The sequence below is a fragment of the Plecotus auritus genome (genome assembly GCF_963455305.1).
Source record: "Plecotus auritus genome assembly, chromosome: 2".
Classification (NCBI taxonomy): domain Eukaryota; kingdom Metazoa; phylum Chordata; class Mammalia; order Chiroptera; family Vespertilionidae; genus Plecotus; species Plecotus auritus.
Genome location: NC_137771.1, coordinates 122,173,657 through 122,184,910, shown reverse-complemented (window position 1 = coordinate 122,184,910; position 11,254 = coordinate 122,173,657).

The window sequence follows — 11,254 nt, the reverse complement described above, 5'->3', positions numbered from 1 at the left end:
AGGTTTAGGTTATTCATGGCGTCCATGAAGATCTGGTATACCATCATTTTCTTCTTTTGGACACAGGGTTTCAAGTCAGGCCCTTTCCAGCCTTTTGGCAACCTCAGTCCCCTGGTAAGTATTTGGGGGAAAGTTGTTCTCCAAAATATCCCAGGATCCAATATGGTAATGTACACTAAACATTGTCTTTGTGTTCCATTGATCAATCCCTTTGGGGGTGGTTCTAATGCAGGAAGATCCAGGTGCCAAGAAAGAAGCTTCAAAGGCCCACTCTCTCCACAGGATCATATTGCACCTGTCTGAGGAAAAGCAGCAGCTGGTCTGTTCAGGAACAGGATGGGAATAGTGACCTCCCTCATCTTCTCATGTGGGAGCAAAAATGGAAGCAGTCAACTGGGCCTTTCATAGACTGTTCTGAATATACTGTTTTTAAAATCACAGCAAACCCAGCTGGTGTGGCTCAGTGATTGAGCTTTGAACTATGAACCAGGAGGTCATGGCACATGCCCGGGTTTCAGGCTCAATCCCCTGTAGGGGGCATCCAGGAGGCAGCTGATCAATGATTCTCTCTCATCATTGATGTTTCTATCGCTTTCTCCTTCTCCCTTCCTCTCTGAAATCAATAAAAATATTTTACAAAAATAAAAATCACAGCAAAAGGTACATTATTCAGGCAATGAAAGGTAAGACTTATAGCTTTAGCTCTCATTAAAAGGACCAGAACCTTTTTACATCTATATGGTATTAGCCAGATGTTATCTGTTCATATCATTGAAATTAGAATGGTAACTGAGTAAGAGAGCTAACAGGTGACTCCATTCCTCTTCTCACACATATGGCTCATTAATTTTGAAGTTGGGCTCAATCTTTTCTCTAAATTATGAGAAGAACCTATCTCTCAAAAGAAACACATACATGGATATTGGGAAGAGAGGGTAAATATATTAGCTTTAAAAGAGATGAAGTGTAGCTGATTTGACTCAGTGGGTAGAGTGTTGGCCTGTGGCTCAAAGGGTCCCAGGTTTGATTCCGGTCAAGAGCACCTACCTTGGTTGCAGGCTCCTCCCCAGCCAATGCAAGCTGGATAGAAGGACGTTCTTGTCTATCTCTTTCTTCAGCTATAAATTCACTATAGACAGAAACTTCTTATATTCTCCTGGGATTCCCTGGACTAAAATGTATAGCACAAAGCTTTGTTGTGTGGAATTTAAAATGCCTCTGACCTTTTCTTGGGCAACTGGTTTAAGAACTCACTACAGAAGGGAGAAGAAGGCCTCTTCTCCAGTGCAAGCGCTAGGCCAATAGCTTGAGTGACCTCTCTCTGGCTTGTCATTTATTCAACTTTCCTTCTCCTTCATACATTTAATACTGAAGATGGTGCCAGGCTGTGGTAGACAGAATTTTGAGATGGCCCCCAGAGACCCACACCCTTAAATTATCCCTCCACCTCACCCTCTTGAGTGTAGGTGGGACCTGGAGCTTGCTTCTAACCAATAGAATATGGCTAATATTTTGGGATATCACTCATGAGATTAAGTTATATGGAAAAGATGAAGGGATTTTTCAGATACAAATAAGTTCTTTAATCAGTTGACTTTGAAGTTAATCAACAGGGAGATTATGCTGGGTGGGTCTGAGCTAATCACATAAGCTCTGTTAAAGAGGTTTAAAGATTCTCTCTTTTTTGCTATCCTTGAAAAAGAATGCTGTGATGACATCTACAACTGCAAGGAAATTTATTCTTCCAACAGCCACAGAAGCTTGGAAGAGAACTCTGGGCCCGGATGAGATTCAAGTCCTGATGACTCCTTGCATGTAGCTGTGTGAGGCTCTAAGAAGGTGGGCCTGGACTCCTCACTCATGAAAAACTGATATAATAAGAGCAAGTTATTTTAAGCCACTGAGTTTATGATAATTTATTTATGAACTACAAATAACTAATACACAAGCCTATGAAATAAGAAACTCTGGTAGCTTTGTATGATGATATTAGATTTTTATATGTCTGTATTTTCATACACTTCTTGATAGCTGGACTCCTCTTTGGTTCTTTTTGTGTCTCCCTTCAGTTAGCACATAAATATTTCTTAAATATTCTTTGAATGAATAAATTAATGGATTAAATCTTTTTTTTTGTGGTACCCTGGTTCTTTTTATGTTCAATCCTTCTCCTAACAAACTACTCTTTCCATCTCCTAACTTATTCCTTTCTCTAACTGTTCCCAACTGGAGAATAAGTTGCATCAATTAACCAGCCATGCTTTGGTTATAATTAGCAAGCATTAGCATTGATAGTCTCATGTAAGTTTATTCCCTTCAGTTTGGGAGTCCATGGAGCTATTCAAATTAATGTATCTTTCTTCATATTCAATCATAAAGACAACCTTCCTTTCAGATATCATCACTTGTCACTTAATTATTAGGACATTCTTACAATGAATTTCCCATAGAACTTGTCCAAGTATAGGTACTACAAGATACAACTACATTATACATCCTATTACTTAGGAAAAACTGGGCCAGCAATGGTTCCTTGTTAAAAGTGACAGAAATCAATTCTGCCTTTAAGAAAGAAATGTGTTGGAAACCTATCTGGCAGCCAACAGAATAAAAGGAAGGATAGAAAATTCAGCATGGAAATTAGGTAGGAACCAGGCAAGTATGTGGGGAGAGTTAGAACTATAGCTGAAGGGGTTAGTTCCAGCAGCCAGTGCAGTGTTGCTACATCCTTGACTTGACACGGGACACCACTCAAGAAGTCCTCCCCACCATCACCCTTCCACCCTCACCACTCCTATCACCAGAAAGAATTCTAAATTGTCTTTTTATTTGCCTCAGTAGCTAAAGAGCCAGTGGGTCTGAGTGAGCATCTTATTGGCAGAGTACATTCTGTGGGTTGGAGGGAGCAAGTATCAGCATTTTGGTTTCTGTGGCAGTAGTTGGGGCTCTACCTCTCATCCAGACACAATGACCAATACCCCAAACATGAGGTTCAGATAGTGGGCTGCCTCTGCCCAAAACCACAACCTCTAATACATCCAGTACAAAGTGTTAGTGCTTTCTAGAAGTAGGCTTAGTTTATGGTATTGTTGAAAGAAAACACAAAGCATATACAGTGTATATGAGTTTCAAGAAAGACTTGCTTTATTTTAGAACATCAGAGTAAGACTGATGAGAATTTCAGAACATCAGACAAGACTATTTAATGGCCAAGTGTACGGCCACTTTTGGCAATAGTTACATAAAGAAGAGATAACACAAAATGGTTCTGGAGACTTCTCATCTTTCCAGAAGTTGCCATTCATATGCACAGCTATGGATAATTCTATTTAACTGGAATGAGGATTCTGCAATATTAAAGTGTGATTGCCATTCTCAAGGGTGTATTTCCACACAACCCTCCCCCGCCCCCAGTGTTTTCACTCACTAGCCTTACTAACTGTTGTAGAGACTCTGGCTACAAATTTCCTGCTGAGCACAGGTAATTGGTTCAAACAAATACAATAGATTCATGATCATGTACTTCAAGTTTCTGTGAAGCAAAGGTAAAGGAAGGGTCAAGTTCTCAGTACCTTCATTCAGTAGGCTGGGACTTGAGGCCCATGCTGTCAATTATTTCTACATCATTCTTTCTTCATCAAGGTCTATATCAAAGTTCACTTTCTTTGTGAAACCTTGCTTTGTTTTCTCATATTGAGTCTATTTCCTTCATTTGACTTCCAGTAATTTATAAATAAATTTGCCTATTATCATCTCATATTCTGTTGTCAGTACTTGTGATTCTCCACCAGATTGTAAACTATGTCAGAGCAAAGACTGTGTTCTTTAGGCAGAGTTAGGTATTCCCTATTCCTCATTTCCTCATTACGTTGTACACTGGGACATTTTTTTTCTGTAGCTGACTCCTGACCAGGCTGTAGGCTTTGGGAAGGAGGTGGGTAGATACTTGTTTTCCTCAGTCTTTGTCCATGGTACTGAAATTTGAAAGAGCCCATAGCTTGGAATCATTGGTTTGTCTTAAGTGGACTTGTCATAAACAAGATGTATACTATACTCTCATTTATTTGGCTAAATTATCATATCTTTAGAATGCCAATGAAACTCGTGTGTATGTGTTTGTGTGTGTGTGTGTGTGTGTGTGTGTGTGTGTGCGTGTGTGTTTCTGTTTTTTGGAAGTTAATCCTAACATGCCATGTGAAAAAGAGTTAGAGCATTATAACACTTATTCTCTGAAGATGGAAAGAAATAAATTTGAGGATTGAGTATAAACCCTTAATGTAAGAATCCATATCATCATTAGCTGTTATTTGCTTCCCTGACAAAGTTCTGCATAAGTAAGTACTAACTTAATACCATAATTTGCCTTTTTGAATTCATTTTTAATAATATTAGCAAAAGAGGAAGGGTTGCAAAATATATTACCCTCTGAAAGCATCATATGCCAAAGCAAAGACACCAAACTAAGAGTAAGAAGTCCCATTTCTTTATTTTTTTATTCAATAAATATTTGCTTAGGTATTATATTAGGTACCATATACTTTTTGTGCACTGTTGGCAAGCCACTCAACCACTCTGAGATTAAGTTTCCATATTTGTACAATGGACATAGAATTCATCCAGCCTTGTCTCATAGCATAGTGAGAGTCAAATGAGACACACTATATATTCAAGTGATTTTCATACAGTAAAGCACTCAAATATAAAGTTATATTTATCATGTTAGTTATAACATATATACTAGTATATAATATTGCAATAACATTATAGTTATCAAATACACTATGGTTATCTCTCAAAGCCAGTTCCTAACTTCCATAATTTTATTACTACCAAATATTATAACATAATAGTGTCATACATTTGAAGTATATTTTACCATTTTCAGAGTACTTTCAAATAATGCATCACTGATTCTTCTAAATAGCTGAAAATGTAGAACTGCCTTCTCAGCTTTATTCTTTTGTCCCCGCATTTCTAGGGCTCCTCTTTTCTACATGATAATTTCTAAAGATAGAACTAAACTAGCTTTTTCTGTTGTCATTGTTAATCCTCCTTCAAGGATATTTTTTTCTGTTGATTTTTAAAGGGAGTGGAAAGAAGGGAGATGAGAGGAAGAGAAAGAGGAAGAGAAAGAGAGAGAGAGAAATATCTATGTGTCTCTCACATTGATTGGTTGCCTCCCATATATGCCCTGACCAGGCCTAGGATCAAACCTACAACCCAAGTACATGTCCTTGACCAGGAATCAAACCCATGACCCTTCAATGCCCAGCTGAAGCTCTAACACTGTGAACACCGGCCAGAGGAGAACTAGACTAGCTTTTGAATGGTACTTGTATTAAAAAGAAATTTTGATTCAATTTATTTCTAACCTCAATTTCTTGAGGATCTCAATTGTGATACATGATACTTGAGAGACATAAAGAGCTGTCAGATTAGTTTTATTTCTAGATTTCACAAAAAGCCTGGTAACAATAGATGTCTACAGCAGTGGCCTCAATGTTTTTCATCCTAGAACTGCTGTACACTCAAAAATCATTGAGGACACCAATTATATCTATAGATTATATCTATCACTCTTTATTTCATTAGAAGTTCAAACTGATAAATTTCAAAAATATTTATTAAATTAGTTTAAAACAAGAAACCTGTTACATTTTAATATATATGTATATTTAATATATTTAATGTATATTAAAATATATTTGCATCTGAACTTTGTATCTTTTCTACTATCCAAGAAAATCCACAAATAATCAGAAGAGTCTAAAACTAGTGGTAAAGTAGCTGTCTAGGAATAACTAAACAAGCTCTTTTGTACATGATTTGATAAATGAAACTATTACAGAAATTACTGTGGGACACTCCCTTCTTAGACTGTCAGATTTTGTAAACTTACTACTTAACTCTGCTTCTTATCTTGTTTTCCGAGATTCAGAATATTCAGTCCCAGCTGACTAATTCTTCTTGGTTCTCATCTATACTGGTTTTAACTTCTCAATTTATAGGTCACAAGGAAGGCCTACTAATAGTAATAGCAAGAACTTCTCATATATATTTATGTGCTTACTTTTTATTTTATAGTATTTCTAATACTTTACATGAACTCAATAATTTAATCACTAAAATAACCCTGTATTATAATGCTCATTTTATAAGATGACAGAACTGACCCAGAGAACATCTTTCAGTAAAGGTCATGTCAGCAAAACAGAATACTCTCTAAATATTTAAATCAAGGGATACTTAACCCAAATAATTGGTTATACAGGTAATGGAAGAGCTGAGAAGCCAAACAAGGACAGTAAGTTCAGCAACAGCAAGAACTCATTATAAATCTTAATTTCAAGGGATGATGAAAGGAAACAAGATTTTGAGCAGAAACTTGAACCAAGGTATGCCAGTCTGGTGACAGGTAGAACCCCAAAGAATTATAGCCCTAGGAGATGCCACCCAAGGGGAAAAGGAGAAGAAGAAAGATAAATAGCCTTGTTTCTCCCTTCCCTGTACTACCTCCTCTCCCCACCCCAAAGCTCCCTCCCCCCACCCCCCACTGCAGATACTAGAGTGTAGACCTATGTCTCTCATTGGCCAAATCCATTCTAAAGCCAGTTGACCCAAGAGCATGGAATATCCAGGGTTAGTCTTTTCTGTGATTCAGAGCAAAGCAATTGAAGTGCAAGGAATATACATGATAGAAAATAGGCAAGGATTGTGCAAAAGGCTTAAGTGAGTTGCTAGGATCATAGAACTAGCAGTCCCTGGGCTGTTCTTTGGTGTTTGTATGTGTGTAGTAATCATGTGCTCTGAATATGAGAGACAGAGGTCTTGGGAAGTAACATTAATGTAGTTTTCTCTGTCCATATATGCCATAGAATAATTTTAGGAAAATGTATGCCTACCACTATAGAGGAGAAAGAAAGGAAAGAAATGAGAAAGGGTCTGGGGCTTAAAGCCATTTTCATTTTCAGAGTATGCTTTTGAGCATGTTCACGGTGAGGGGAGCAAGTGATTCATGCAAGAAATCTCCACATTACTTTTAAAGTAGACTTTGCAAAAAATAGTTCACATTGGACTAAATTCCTATTTTGATTCACAGAACCTCTTACTCCCAAAACTATTCCAACTAGAAGTGTGAAAATTGGCAGAAAACTCAGTACTGTTTTTTAAAGTGTCAATGCATTGCTTACCAATCTTAGAGCTTATGAGATAGAGTAGGAGAAAGGATATTTGGTGGCACAAAAGTATAAAGTGTAGGGTTAAGTAGATTAAATATGACTGTTATGAGCTTAATTATGTTCCCCTAAAATTCATATGTTAAAGTCCTAACCCCTAGCACCTCAGAATATAACTGTATTTAGAGATAAAGCCTTTAATGATGCAATTACATTAAAACAAGGCTGTTAGACTGGGGCTCTAATCCAATATGACTGGTGACCTTATAAAAACAAAGGAGCGCACAGGGTGTCTACCACATATGAAGAGGCAGCAATAGTGTGGCACCTCCAAGCTGAGGAGAGATACTGCAGGAGAAACCAACCCTGCTGGCACCTTGATCTTTGACTTCCAGCCTCCAGAACTGTGAGGAAACAAATTTCTGTTGTTTAAACCACCCAGTTTGTGACATTTTGTTATGGCTGCCCCTGCCAACAAAGAAGCGATATCTGGAGACTCTCAGTGTATACTATTGACTGTTAGAGATACTAATAATGGTATGTTGTGTTATATAAAACAATATAAAACAACTAGGGGACCAGTGCATGAATTCGTGCACCTTGAAAGGAACTGTGGGCTGTGAGGCTGCAGTGGGCACAAGGGCAGGTCTGGGCCCATCCTCCATACCCCCACTGGCCCCTCCCACCGCGGCCCCTGGTCCCCTGTCTACTGGCAGCTCCGCTCACACCCGCTGATGGCGCGGAGTGATTGGGGCTGGTACCAGCAGTGGATGCGAGTGGCAGCCGCTGTCCCAATCACCCCTCAGGAGCAGGGTGAGGTAGAGAAGCCCTCAGGGGTGACCGGGGCAGGCAACCACCACTTGCACCCACTGACGGAGCTAAGTGATCGGGACCGGTGCCAGGTGCTGGCAGCGGGTGCGAGCAGCGGCTCCAGATCTGGCTATGGATACAAGCGGGGCCAGCACTGGCACTGGGTGCAAGCGGCGGCTCCAGCACCGGCAGCGGGTGCAAGCGCTGGGTGGGACCACAGGGTGCGAGAAAAAAGAATTTTCAGTAACCACCAGAGGCTCGCCCCGATGACAATGACCAGCGCCCCACCTTGGTCTGGCACCCCCGCTCACCTGCTCCACCATCCCACCACATCCGACACCTGCCATGTTCTCTGCTCTGCCACCTACTGCTGATGCCCACCATGTTCCGCACATGCCCCCTGGTGGTCAGTGCACGTCATAGTGACCTGTTGTTCAGTTGTTCTGCCATTCGGTCTATTTGCATATTAAGGTTTTATATATATAGACTAGAGGCCCGGTGCACGGAATTCGTGCATGGGGGGGGGTGTCCCTCAGCCCAGCCTGCACCCTCTTCAATCTGGGACCCTTCAAGGGATGTCCGACTGCCCGTTTAGGCCCAATCCTACTGGGATCCTACTGCCAGCCTGATTGATGCCTAACTGCTCCCCTGCCAGCCTGATTGCCCCTAACTGCCCATTGCCCTCCCCTGCAGGCCTGGGTCCCCCCCAACTGCCCTTCCCTGCAGGCCCGGTCGCCCCAACTTTTCTCCTCTGCCGGCCTGGTCACCCCTAAGTGCCCTCCCTTGCAGGCTTGCTTGCCCCCAACTGCCCTCCCTTGCAGGCCTGGTCCCTCCCAACTACCCTCCCCTGCTGGCCTGGTCCCCCCCAACTGCCCTCCCCTGCTGGCCTGGTCCCCCCCAACTGCCCTCTTCTGCTGGCCATCTTGTGGTGGCCATCTTGTGTCCACATGGGGGCAGGATCTTTGACCACATGGGGGCAGCCATCTTGTATTGGAGTGATGGTCAATTTTCATATTACTCTTTTATTAGATAGAATAGAGGCCTGCTGCACGGGTGGGGGCCAGCTGGTTTGCCCTGAAGGGTGTCCCGGATCAGGGTGGGGGTTCCCTTGGGGCATGGGGCGGCCTGGGCAAGGGGCCTGTGGTGGTTTGCAGGCTGGCCGCACCCCCTGGCGACCCAAGCAGAGGCCCTGGTGTCTGGGATTTATTTATCTTCTATAATTGAAACTTTGTAGCCTTGAGCAGAGGCCAGGGCTGGCCAGGGTGTGCAGGAAGCTTGGCTTCCTCCATTGCCGGGGAAACCCAAGCCTCCTGCTCGCTCCGTGGCCACAGCCATCTTGGTTGGGTTAATTTTCATACTCGCTCCTGATTGGCTGGTGGGCGTGACTTGTGGGTGTAGCAGAGGCATGGTCAATTTGCATATTACTCTTTTATTAGGTAGGATACTAGAGGCGCCGTGCATGAAAATTCATGCACTGGCTGGGGGGGCCCTCAGCCCAGCCTGCCCCCTTTCACAGTCTGGGAGCCCTCATGGCTGGGAGGTGACTCGGAGATCAGGGGAAGGCGACAACCCCATCACACCTCTGCTGCTGCCACTGCCGGCAGTGCAAGCCTCAGCCGGCCCTGGTTACCTGAGCTTCGGGTGGCCCTGGGTGGCTGGGCAGCTGCCATCCGAGGCTTGCCTGTGCCTTGGGCCGGCCCTGGGTGGCTGGGGGGCTGAGGGGACTTGGGGACTCTGGAGGCAGGCACGCGGATCTGAGGAGATTGGGCACCACCATCTTGTGGCTGTGGGCGCTGCCATCTTTGAGGGCGTGATGGTCAATTAACATATTCCCTCTTTATTAGATAGGATAGCTGCCAGAACCACAAAGCTGTCCATTTGGAATGAGACATGCACTGCAAAAGCATAAATAAACTTGTTTTCTCTCCTTCATGGCTTCCCACTGAATTTAATAAGCATTTATTTTGCATGTATCAGGCAAATAGTACTCTTACAAGTGTTAATCTATGAACACCTATCACTGAATGGTGCCATTGTGATATCATAGAGAGCTCCTCTTTGAATAATTGCTTATGATTTCCTTATTGGTGGGAAAAATTATTCCAGAATGTCAATATATCTAAGGAAGGAAAATAATTCTTATTCTCCTTAAAGTAGAATTAAGAACCACTCTTTTGTTGCGGAAATTGTTCAAATCTACCCTATGAATTGAATGTTTCTTATTTGTATCTTACAAATGTGCTTTAGCAATGTATTAGATTCTTGGTCCAGAAATGGATTTTCAAACCTTTTCTAAACAAAGGGAAATGAATAGTTTTAAATAGACTTTGTAAAAGATAGTCCACATTGGACTATTTTTCTTATATAAGAGATTATACTGAATATTATAAGAAACATAATTTTGACCCAAAATAGAAAAATAGTCTACTCTTGGTATTAAAAACTAAATTTAAAATTTTATATGAAATCTATCACTTTATGTGTTCCCCTGAATGTCAATAATCCAGAGGAAAGCAGTAGTTTAGGAATTATTAAATAGTATTCCTACGCTATTATTCCAACAACTATACATATAAAGGCTGATTCATGAATAGCAAAACTGACATTGTGACAAATTTTTTGAATGAATTAGAATACCTGACAATGGGTTTTATGTATAAATTTATCTTAAATTCTCAAATTTCCATTTTCTATTCATTTTAATTGCACTCTTTCTAAAAGAGAATACCTATAAGGAAACTTGAAATTGCCTTCTCAAAGTTCTCCAAAATAACAATTATGGTAAAAAAATTAAGTAGGAAACCATCAGATGTAAGTTGGAAATGAATGACCAAAGTGGGCAAGTATAACTACCCTATAAAGAGCTTTATTTGATAATTATTTAATAAGCACCAGAAGATAATTTTTTGGTGGAACTAAAAAAATTTTACCCAGAGAAACACATTGGCAAATTCTTGAAACTAATCTTTAGGATCTGGCAATGTCTTTTTTAAACCACAGTACTAGATTTTTATGTTTGATTTAACTTTATTCTTCCTCTATTGGGGGGGGGGGTAATCCTCACCAGAGGTTATTTTTTCCATTGATTTTTAGAGAGAATGAAGGGGGGAAGGAGGAAAGAAAGAAAGAGAGATGGATAGGTGCCTCCCACTTGTGCCCTGGATGGAGCCTGCAATCCAGGCACCTGCCTTGCCTAGGAAAAGAACTTGCGACTCTTCCTTGCGGCTGATGCTCTAACCACCGAGCATAACCAGCCAGTGCCAGATTTA